Genomic DNA, 11,931 nt, shown 5'->3' with positions numbered 1-11,931 from the left:
GTTTTTCCTATAATGGGAGCAAAAACTCAAGATAAAATACAACAAAATCAGTGGCTGTAAGCACTCAAATGTGCCAACACGCATATGGTCAAGTCGCGGGAAAAAGCTGATAGAGTCTCCTCTATATGGGGAGCAAAATCCCAAACCGAACAAGACAAAATTAATGCATAAAGTGACAAAAGCAACCACTGGGCATAAGACTAGCGTAACAAACACTCATGTGATTGCCAACTCAATATCAAAAGTAAAAATCTTCCTCTAGATACATCGCCTATGACGAGGATACCGAAAGAGGGGTACTCCAGCAACCTATATCACTGAAAGTGTCCCAAATTTGAGAACACCCCAGTTCAAGAAAACCTCATGCAAATGACCCTCCATAGGCTAAGCAGACTCAAGACTAGCCACAGTCTCATAAAGGGCTCTTCCAACCTAAGTCTCATAAACGACCAAAAAAACTACCAAAATCGCCAAAAATGGCTCCACACAAGTACAATAAGTAGTAACCACAACTCAACGTACATGAGAAATCGCGCACAAACAGGCGCCAAAAAACTGCTACATGCAATGGACAAATCCTTGTGGGGATATTTGCTCTAAAAAGAGCTCGATGGCACTATGTGTACTAAAAAAAATATGCATCTGTCAACACATAAACATTCGCAAAGATACTGCTGCCAAAAAAATCTGAAAAGCGTTGTACTTGTGCATATCTAGAAACCTGTGAAACTCCACTTGTAATGTTGATGCAGAATGCTACGCCTTGATCAGGAAAGTGATCTACAACCGGATCTCCAACGCTAACACCATTTGTAATGTCGATGCCAAATCTACACCTCCGAGCAGTGTGCTCAAGAAATTGTGTCTCTTGAGAGATCGCTAACACAAAGAGTAGCTGCTCTCCGTGTCCCACTAATCAATCAATATTCAGGCTCGTAATGGGGATCGTGGATTCAAGAAAAATCCACAAATGTATGAATCAAGAAACCACAAAAGGCATACATCCAAAACTTTGTTTGGGTCTTAGAGTGATGTCAATGCTGTAAAAGCCAATGTTGGAGATGTTAAAAAAGAGCCGATGCCGAAACCGGTGTTGATGAGAGTCGATGCCAAAAACTGGGAGCGAGTAGATTGGATGCCAAAAAATTGTGTCGATGTCAAAACTGGGAGCGAGTAGACTCGATGCCAAAAAATTGTGTAGATGTCAAAACCGGATGTGTGTGTCGATGTCAGAGAACGGATGTCGGATATCCAGAGATGAAGAGACAAAGTCAATGCTAGAGAAGACCACATGTCCAATGTGTGTGGTAATGTCTCTACTCTCTCTCTCTCTCTCTCTCTCTCTCTCTAGATTTGCAACGTTGCTGAGAAGAAGGCAACGATGTTTGCTATTTCTTTTGCACTAGCTTTCAGAGAGCTCCAATGATATGTTGCTTTGTTTTTGTCTGCTATACATTGAGAGCCTTAATGTTCTTGTTGCGCTACCTTCAAATAACTTGAGGTTAAAAATTAACGCTATACACCTCAATAGGCTCCCAAACATTGCAATTCTGCAACGCAATCTACAAAGCCTCTCAGTGTTGCTGAAATTTAAATGCTACCTTGCCTTGCTTGTAGTAGTGATCCTTGTAGAGATACACTAGCGTTAATCAAAATCAATGCTTTTTGCAGAGCTCCAAGAAAAATCTTTTCTTGCTAAATGTCGAGCTGCTCCAAAACTTTATGGTTTTCCACTATTGTAAGGCTTAAGCCTTAGCTCAAAATAGTGCTTGTGCACGCACCGTCATCAAACCTGGGACAGTCGCCAAGCTCTGATACCACTTGTGAGGCGAAGCGGATGCATGTGAGTGCGTGTGCACGAAAGTGTACACTTGGTGTGGGTGGAGTTGTAGTGGATAACTATCCACAGCTCCTTATTGCATTATGTATTAAAGAATAAGGCTAGATACAAAGATGGGCGGCACCCGACGTCCCAACCAATATGGCATGCACCCTTACACAAAGCTCATTTGGTCAATTTCCTTTAACTTTGGGCACAGGTTTGTGACCATGGACGTGCACATTGTTTGTAGTATTGTTAGCTACTCTTGTGTCTAGCTTTTGGATAGGTTCAAGTTGTGAGTTTCTTACATCTTGTTTGTCTTGTCATTTGGTTGTTTTCTCACCATCGTTGGCTTAGTTACTATTCTATGGGCTCCATAGGTGCTTGCGTAGTCTCAAAGATTTTGTTGAACATTTCTAACCTTCTCTTCTTAAGTTCAAGGTGAAGATATATCAGCCATCATTGCTCTAGAGTTTGGTTGGTCTTTAGTCTGGAGAGTAGCTAATGGCTCTAGTTTCAAGCCATATTGACCCTCCAAAACTTACACTTATAAGATTAATTATGTATTTCTTTAAGAGATCAGACTCCCTCTTCTATTTTAACTACTCTTAATTATCTGCAAGCTCTGCTACAACAATTGCTTCTTCTCAATCTCATTTATCTTTCATCGTGGCCTTTCCAACCTTTTAGGAATTTGTTACTACTTGTTTTTATTTTGTTTTTACTCATTATTCCTTGCTTAGTCTTTGATCTACTTCTGTGTTCATCAAAGATCTTTCTTTCTTTCTTTCTTTGGGAGGTTACTTATCCTAGCTAGTACTATTGTCAATATATTGATTACGGCTACTTGCTTAGTCTCTAATCTACTTATGTTGTGTGCATCAAATATATTTCTTTCTTCCTTTCTTTTGGAGGTTACCTATCCTAGTATTGTTTTTGCACATACACATGTGAGATTTTCACAAATTTTTCCCTTGCTTTACATTATAGAGCAATACCCACAGAAGTAGCTATCCAAAAAATGTTCATGCATAAATTCTTGATAACAATGGGAAGAAAACAAAAGAAAAATATTATGGGAAACACTACAACTGGAAAAAACAAAAGAAAAATTTCATGCTTATGAGGCTAGAGCAAAGGAGAACCCCATACACATGTCACATTGTTTCACAAGGCATTAATTTGCATTAAAGACACATAATAATTAAGAAAAATTTCATGCTTATGAGGCTAGAGTAAAGGAGAAACCTATTGACATGTCACATTGTTTCACAAGGCATTACATTTGCATTAAAGATACATAATAATTAAGAACTTGAAGCTACAACAAAAAGTCACAAAAATAGCTGACACTAAACCTAGCTATAAACAATCAGCTCTTGATTGTGGAGGACAAGCTACCAAAAACACTAGATAAGCCTACAGAAGTGAGATAGAGCACATCTTGTTATCATATATGTGGTAGTGATGTTTGTGAACACACTTAGGACCGCTTGGGCATTTTTTCCCTCACTAGGAGGTTTTTTCCGTCTGCCTTGATCTTCTTTATCTTCTCCAAGTTGTGTGTGTTTATCTATACCCCTAATTTCAACAATTAGTATTAGAGCAGGTTGCATCCTCTCGGGCATAATTGCTAGTGTCGTCAGCACCCGTCTGCTAACTTTCTCTGAGTTGGGTGAGCTTTGGTGCGCATGAATAGGTTGATCAATACTTTAGGCTTGTTTTGGCCTTCATTTCCACTACAAGCAGAATTGCGTATGAATTTTTTTCCTTTTGTGCAGAATTTTTATCATTGCAGTTTTCTACAGAACACGTCTCTTAAAATCTTCTTTGGACTGTGCTATATAGCACATGTTGATATTGCTTTGTTTTCCTCTTCTTGGGCAATCTTCACATCAGGTATAGTCACTTGCCATGGTTTACACCAACACATATGTTTTCAAGATGTTTGTTACTGAGGATAAACTGGATGTGGATAGCTATCCAATGAGACATGGTCTTATGTCAAAGGGCATTTGGAATTTGTGTAGGGCAATGATGTAAGTCCATTTTTGTGGATAAATGCTTTGTTAAGGATGTTATGCATAGGTTTTGACAGGCCTGTTGCTGCCAAATTTGTTTTGCCTACGACTGAGCAAGCTTGTTGGGATGTTAAAGATGCACAGGCTCATGCATTGAGTGCATTATCTATGAAGTGCACTCTTATTCATCATATTTGCTTAGCAAAATTAGCAAAACGGGCTTGGGATACTCTGATTGATCGTTATGCAAGTCGCAATGAGGCGAAAATTGCATTGCTATGTAAAGAGTTGGAGTCAAAGATTATGCAAGAGGAAGATGACATGGACACTTTTCTTGCAATTATCAAGGATATTAATGAGTAACTCATCTTTGCAGTAGGAAAAGTCATTTTTGACAGTTCACATGTGCAGATTGACTCGATGCATTGCCAGATTCCTACTAGACTTTTGCTAATACTTGGAGAATTTTGACCCAAGGAATCCCTCAAGCCGTCAAGTTTGATGCATTATGCACATAGTTGTTGCAAGAGTCACTTTCAAGAAAGAACATGGCTAAACAATGTGCAATTGAACAGGTTTTTGTTGTTGCTCAAAGAAAAGGTAGTAATAGCAATGTAGCCAGTTCTCATGGCTCTCCAATGAGTGGCAAATCACATGTTCCTAATGCTTCTGCTTGCATCACCTCGTATGGAAATTTTGATGAAAAGGACAAGAAGATGATGCAATGCATTGCCACCATTGCAATAATAATGATCACTTGATAAAGCAATGTCCGAAGTTGAAGGCAAAAGAGTCTTGAGAAGAAAGAGGCTAGATCCACTACAAGTGTAGATATTGTGGAATCTTTTGGGAAAGGAGACTGTGATGCTGATGTAGATGTAGAGTGGGTATTTAGTGTAGAGTGTACTTATGATCCTTCTCTCCATGATGCATGTATGTTGATTGCTGCAAATTCACATGCGTGGTAGTTTGATTGTAGTTCTACAAAGCACATTACTTTGAATCATGATGTTTTTGCCTCTCCTTGGTTTGTCCCTCATGGGAATACAGTCACTTGTGTGAACAATTCCTCTCAATTCCTCTTATCCAGTCAAAGGAGTTGGAAAGATTGTGCTAACTATTGCAAATGGTAGTTCTTTCATACTTGTTGATGCACTTTATGTACCAGGGATCAAGAAGAACCTTTTGTCTATATTTGACTTGGTATTGTTGTCAAATTTGTGGATGACAGATGTACATTTTATGATCTCAATTTTGGTGATAAAATAGTTGCATCAAAATTTTGTGCCGTTGTGGACTGTATAAGCTCACTTTTGTATGACAATGGTGGGCCAAATTTTGCAACTATAATTGTGGATTTGAAGGCTATTTCAGATACAAAACTTTGGCATGCATGTTTTGGGCATTTGAATTTTGCTAGTTTGTTGTGTTTGCAAAAATTTGATATAATTGCTTCTTTGTCGCCTCTTGAAACACCTCTTAAGAATGTTTGTAAAGATTTTATTTTGGGTAAGATGCAGTGTTCAAAGTTTCCAAAGGGTGGTAGTACCAGGATTGGAAAAATATATTTTTCCTAACTGAAGAAAATAAGGGCAAACTTGATTTTTTTCCAATTTTTAGGTCAAAATTTGAGCAAGATGGCATTCATTTGGTAAAACAAGGCTTTCATAATATTGCAAATGAAAGCACTTTGTATGTTAAGCGTGAGGGTGATGTATTATTTCTCATCATCGTTCTATATGTAGATGATTTTCTAATTATTGGTCCAAAGAAGACACACATTGCCAGATTCAAGGCTGAATTGAATGCTACTTTCAAATGAAAGACTTAAGGATTTTTCATCATTACTTAGGCATAAAGTAAAAGCAGTGTGATGGAGGTATTGCATTGTGTCAAACAAGCTACATAGAGACATTAGTATGTAAGTTTGGCCTCTAATGGAAACATGTTTGAAATTAAGTCTTCATGATGTTGGTGATCTTTCAGATGTCACTCTTTATCAGAGTGATATTTGGATGCCTTATTTATGTATGCAGCACAAGGCCAGATATTTAGTTTGTAGTCTCACATGTTAGCATATTTATGCAAAGCCCAAGGTCAGACTGTTAAGAGGATCTTTTGATACTTGAGTGGCACTTTATATCTTGGGTTGTTTTATCTCAAAGGGGATCATTGCCACCAAATTTTCACGCTTTTTTGCACTCAGATTAGGCTAGTTGTCATGACATGCGAGTGTCCACAAGTGGTTTTTGTTTCATCCTCGACAATTCATGCATATCATGGTTGAGCAAGAAGAAAACTAATGAGGCCACTTCTAGTTGTGAAGTAGAGTACAATGCAGTCTTCACAACCACGGTTGAGTGTGTATGGCTTAGACACCTTATGGCTGATTTGTGTGTCAGATAGGACACTTCCAACATCATCTACAATGATAGTCAAAGCGCACTGGCAGTTGTAAGGAACCCACTTTTTCATGCTCGCACAATGCTAGCACATTATGGTGCATTATCACTATGTCAAAGAGAGACTCTAAGCACAAGAGATCAGCTTGGATTATGTGCTGACACAGAACAAACTTGGAGATCTATTCACAAGGCATTGCCTTGTGAGAAGTTCAAAACTTTCTGTAAAGCTTTGGCACCTCAGCTTGCTTCCCTTTGTGAATTGATCATGTACTTAGGGTACGACACTTCCCTATACTCGATGTGCCAACTCTCGTTTCACTGCATCACTCCTAGGAGGGATTGGCTACCATATATGTGGTAGTGATGTGTGTGAACACACTTAGGACTTCCGAGGCATTTTTTCCTCACTAGGAGGTTTTTCCCCTGTGCATTGTATATGTGTCCATCATTCTAGGGCTAACTCATCTTTCCATTGTGTACTAAGCAATACACTCTCTGTTGTGTGCCTTGAGTTTCTTCATCTTTTCCAAGTTGTGTGTTTCCCTACAATCCTATTTCCAACACATCTCAGAAGAGGGAAGAGTTATGACCCACAAGTTAAGTCTTCAAAATATTATGAATTTTCCAATTTTTGAACTCCATCTATCTCGTTGACCTACTTGTTCCCTCACTAAAGAGCCTACTAGTGGGGTACCCTACCATGCAAACTCATCAGATAGCAACATTTATGACCAAAATAGCCACCATGCTTGTGACTCTTTTGCTTCCTATTTTCTATTGGTATTTATAACTATGGAAATCGATGTAATTATTGCCCTATACTGAATTACCTTATTACTATGCTGGTGCAATTTTCAAGTTACTGCTCAGATGGTGTGTCCAAGCCTTGCTTTAAATGGTTGCGGCATAGACCTGGTGGTGATCCCAACCCGGCATTGAGCGGTTGCAGTGCAGTCCTGATGGCATCCCCAATATAGTTTGTTGTTCATTCTCAGTAGCCGGCTCCCAACGAGGTACTGCACGGAGTGCTGCTCATTTTGGACGGCGATCACAATCAAGTGCTCGCAACACTTGCAGCTCAGTTTGGGCGGCATCCACTTTCAAGTGCTTGCAATACTCTTTGCTCGAAGCCTTCAAAAAGCTGCCGCGACCCCAGCAAAGGGTCTCTCGCCAACCTGTCATCACCTCGACAGACTTGCATTATTCTAAAGCTCCACCCTTGGCCTTGGAAAAGATACCGGCTCACCAACAAGGCGGATCTCAATGCTCGCGGACTCCTACAATGTGTTCTTGAGTTTTTGCAACCGCGGACTCCCACTGAACGTCTCTACAATACTACAATGCTACAATATTACAGTACCGATGCTTCTCCAACCCGGCATAACAAGAAAGGTTTGGTTTACCTTTCAAAGGTCTCTGGTGTAGCTTTCTCCCTTTGCAAGTAAAAAGGTGCTCTCATTGCCTAACTCTTTTCCTTATGGCAACTCCTCCCCCCTCTTCATCTTCAACCGTGGGATCTTACCCCACCCCAATGGAATTAGAGGGCATTCCCACACTTCTGTTCAGGCTCCTTCCGCTACGGCATCCCCTATCCCCAATTTGGTGCTCCACCCCCCAAATCTTCTAACATCCTCATCCGCTTCCCCGGCCTTTGTAATTCCTTTGAAACCCATCACTCCTCCCGTTGGTAATCTTCCCTTTCTTGGCTTTACTTCGGCGACAAAGCTCATCAACCTACCCTCTCCAATGGCAACCTTTCCCACCTCCTCTAAAAAAACCCTTTTTAGCTCAGAAGAAATCCTTGGCCTCACCGCCAACCTACCTCTTGAGGATCTTGATCAACTCTCCCTTCCCGTGACAAAAAACCTCGGCATCGCTAACCCCTCCCTCTACCATCACCTCGGCCTCACTAACTCTCCTCAAACCAAGCTTGGTGGTATCTTCTCCAACAAAAATCAAGGAGGCCTCCTCACTAGTCCTCCCCATGCCTTCCCTTCCTCTTTTGGCTCTCTCCCCGCAAGCTCTTCCTCCCTTGCGTTAGTTCCCTCTCCTCTTTCTCCCATCCTACCCGCAATCAAAAAGCCCTTGGAATTAAATAAAATTGTTTCCCTCTCCTTGGTGGAGTTTAAAGCACTCAACCACAAGCTTAGCAAAGCCAAATCACACCTTTCTCATTTACAAAACCTTTATTCCTTTCAAAAAGCACCACATAGCCTTTGTATGAAGCCTTCTCGCCTTACCATAGAAGACTCTCAAGCTCAAGCACTCTTAAGTGCCAAGCTTAACGCTCTCAATATCCAATTCCACTTAGATTGCACTAAAGCTGACATCCAAGCCCAAGAGTTACTTGTCAATAACCTCCAAAAATCCTTTGATGAATACCGCGATCTTGTGGAAGAGAGGCTTGAGGACCTCACCAAAAAGCTTGCACCCATCTCTTGCAACCCATGACTTGGGTGAATCAACGCTTGCTTTGGAAGAAAACCTCCCTCAACGATTTTGATGCACATCTTCAAAATGAGATTCTCCAATCCCATTTTGCCTCCTCCTTAAGCATAGTGACATACAATGCTAGGAAGAGAACCCAATCCTCCATCTTGGAAGAAGTGGAGTCTTTAACTAAGGAGGAAACAATAGGGGAATTGGTGCTTCACGAAGTCACCACCCAAATGAGAAAGCTTCTTTCACCCCTCCGAAAGAAGCTCACTAACAACTCCCAGCGCTCAACCCCCTACAAACCCTCTCCTCCAAAGGTTAACTCACATGGAAATAACACTCGACAAACCTTCAAGAACCCCCCCCCCCCCCCCCCCCCCCCCCCTTTGATTAGAACCCCCATGAAAACCTTGCCCATCGACCTTTTAAAAAAACCTAAAACCTTGCCCCCTTTGGGCCACCCTTGCTCTACTTCCCCCTCTTACAATCCTCCCATTTTAAACACTCCAAAAAACTCCTTCCCAGCTTCATCCTCATCCAATGTTGCCCCCTTACCCTCTCTACTCAAAACCCCCAATTATCCCCTCAACTCTCTCACACCAGAATCCAAGCCTCTACACCCTACGCATAGTTTGCCAAGAACTTCAAAAAACTTGCAATGGAGGAGAGTGAAGTAGGGAAGGAGCACCTAGCACTTGGGTCCATTTGCTCTTCTCACAAGCCCCTCTCTTTCCCCATATTTGGACCCCTCCTCCTTGTTTATTTCCTCTTCTTTTCCACTCCCCCTACTCGGGTAGGAAGCATTGTAAATTTTGGCTCCCCTCACTAACCCCCACCTTTTAAAGATTTTATCTCGTAGCAAAATTACCACGTTTTTCCTTGAGCACAAGGTTACTAACCTCTCCTATCATAACCTCTCCAATCTCTCTCTCTCCCCCTCCCAACAAACTCTTGCAGTCCTTGGTCTCAATTATATTCTGTTACCATATACATGTGGTAGTGATGTGTGTGAACACACTAGGACCGCCGGGGCATTTTTTCCCTCTTTAGGAGGTTTTTTCCCCCGTGCATTGTATATACGCCCATCACTCTAGGGCTATCTATCTTTCCATAGCACACTAAGTAACACACTCTCTATTGTGTGCCTTGAGCTTCCTTCGTCTTCTCCAAGCTGTGTGCGTTTCTCTGCAACCCTAATTCCAACAATTGGTATCAGAGCAGGTCACGTCCTCCCGGGCTTAGTCGCCAGGTGCTCCAGCACACGCCTGCTCACTTTCTCCGATTTCAGTGAGCTTTGGCGAGCGTTCGCACGTCGACAAGTATTTTGGGAGAGCTCGAAGAGCCGAGTCTGCTCAGAATTTTGATTTGGGCTCATTTCGGCCTCTGTTTCCACTACGGGCAGTACTGCACAGGCTATTTCGTCATTTTGTGCAGATTTTTTGTCAGTGCCGTTTTCTGCATAACAGGTGCCTTATAGTCTTCTACGGTTTGTGCTATATAGCACAAGTTGTTCCCGCTCCATTTCTCCTATTTTCGGGCAGTTTTCACATCAGGTGCAGCATTTACCATGGCTGATGCAACATGTTCTTGTGTCAAAAGGTGTCTGGAACATTGTGCAGGGCATTGATGTACGTCCTGGTTCTGAAGATGTAGGCGATGCTGAGGATGTTGCAGGTCTTGCTGCAAGGATTGCAGCTGTTAGAGTTGTTTTGCCTACGGCAGAACAAGCTCGTTGGGATGTTAAGGATACGCAGGCTCATGCATTGATTGCGTTGTCTGTGAAGCGCACCATTATTCCTCACATCCGTTTAGCAAAATCTGCAAAACAGGCTTGGGATATTCTAGCAGGTCTTTATGCAAGCCGCAATGAGGCTAAAATTGCTTTGCTGCGTAAAGAGCTAGAGTCGAAGATTATGCATGAGGAAGATGATATGGACACTTTCCTTGCTAGTGTCAAGGATATCAATGAGCAACTCATTTCTGCAGGTGAAGTCATTTCGGACAGTTCCCTTGTGCAGACTGTTCTTGATGCCTTACCAGATTCCTACCAGACTTTTGCTAGTACTTGGAGACTCATGACCCAAGGAAATCCTGAAGTTGTCAAGTTTGATGCATTATGCACATTGCTGTTGCAAGAGTCACTTTCTAGAAAAAACAGGACTAGGCAGCGTGCAGTTGAACAGGCTTTTATTGCTTCTCAAAGAAAGGGTGGTAACAGTAATGCAGCCACTTCTTATGGTTCTGCTGTGAGTGGCAAAAATTCTGTTCCTAATGCTTCTGGTGGCAGCACTTCGTCTGGCAATTCTGGTGATAAGGGCAAAAAGAAGATGCGTTGCCATTATTGTAAAGCCAATGATCACTTGATCAAGTCGTGTCCTAAGTTGAAGGCCAAAGAGGCTAAGAAGAAAGAGGGTGGTTCCACTGCAAATACTGGTTCCACTACAAATGCAGCCATTGTTGAGTCTTCTGTGAAAGGAGATTGTGATGCTGATGTTGATGCAGAATGGGCTTTTAGCGCAGAGTGCACTTACAATCCTGCTGTCCATGATGCATGCTTGTCAGTTGCTGCAGATTCACATGTGTGGTATTTCGACAGTGGTGCTACAAAGCACATTACCTCACATCGTGAATTGTTTACCTCTCTCGAGTCTGTCCCTCATGGAAATTCAGTCACTTGTGCCAACAACGCCTCTTATCCAGTTCAGGGAGTTGGAAAGATTGTGCTCACTGCTGCTAATGGCAATTCCTTCACACTTGTTGATGCACTTTATGTACCTGGGATCAAGAAGAATCTCTTGTCTGTATCCGCACTTGCTAGACTTGGACTTGTAGTCAAATTTGTGCATGACAGATGTACAGTTCATGATCTCAGTTTTGGTGATGAAATTGTTGCATCTGGGCTTTTGTGCCGTGGGCTGTATAAGCTCACTTTCTATGACAAGTGTGGACAAAATTTTGCAAATGCTGTTGCAGATTCAAGGGCTATTTCAGATGCAAAACTTTGGCATGCACGTTTTGGTCATCTGAATTTTGCCAGTTTGCTGCGTTTGCAGAAATCTGATATGGTTGCTTCTTTGCCGCCTCTTGAAGCACCTGTCAAACATGTTTGTGAAGGCTGTATTCTGGGTAAAATGCAACGTTCTAAGTTTCCAAAGGATGGTTCAGTTAGGGCCACATGCAAGTTGCAACTTGTGCATAGTGATGTTTGTGGGCCCATGCAAACTCCGTCCTTGGGCAATTACCTGTA

The sequence above is a fragment of the Adiantum capillus-veneris genome, chromosome 14 (genome assembly GCF_014529385.1).
Source record: "Adiantum capillus-veneris isolate H3 chromosome 14, ASM1452938v2, whole genome shotgun sequence".
In the NCBI taxonomy this organism is placed as follows: Eukaryota; Viridiplantae; Streptophyta; class Polypodiopsida; order Polypodiales; family Pteridaceae; genus Adiantum; species Adiantum capillus-veneris.
Note: the sequence above shows the minus strand (reverse complement) of the source record.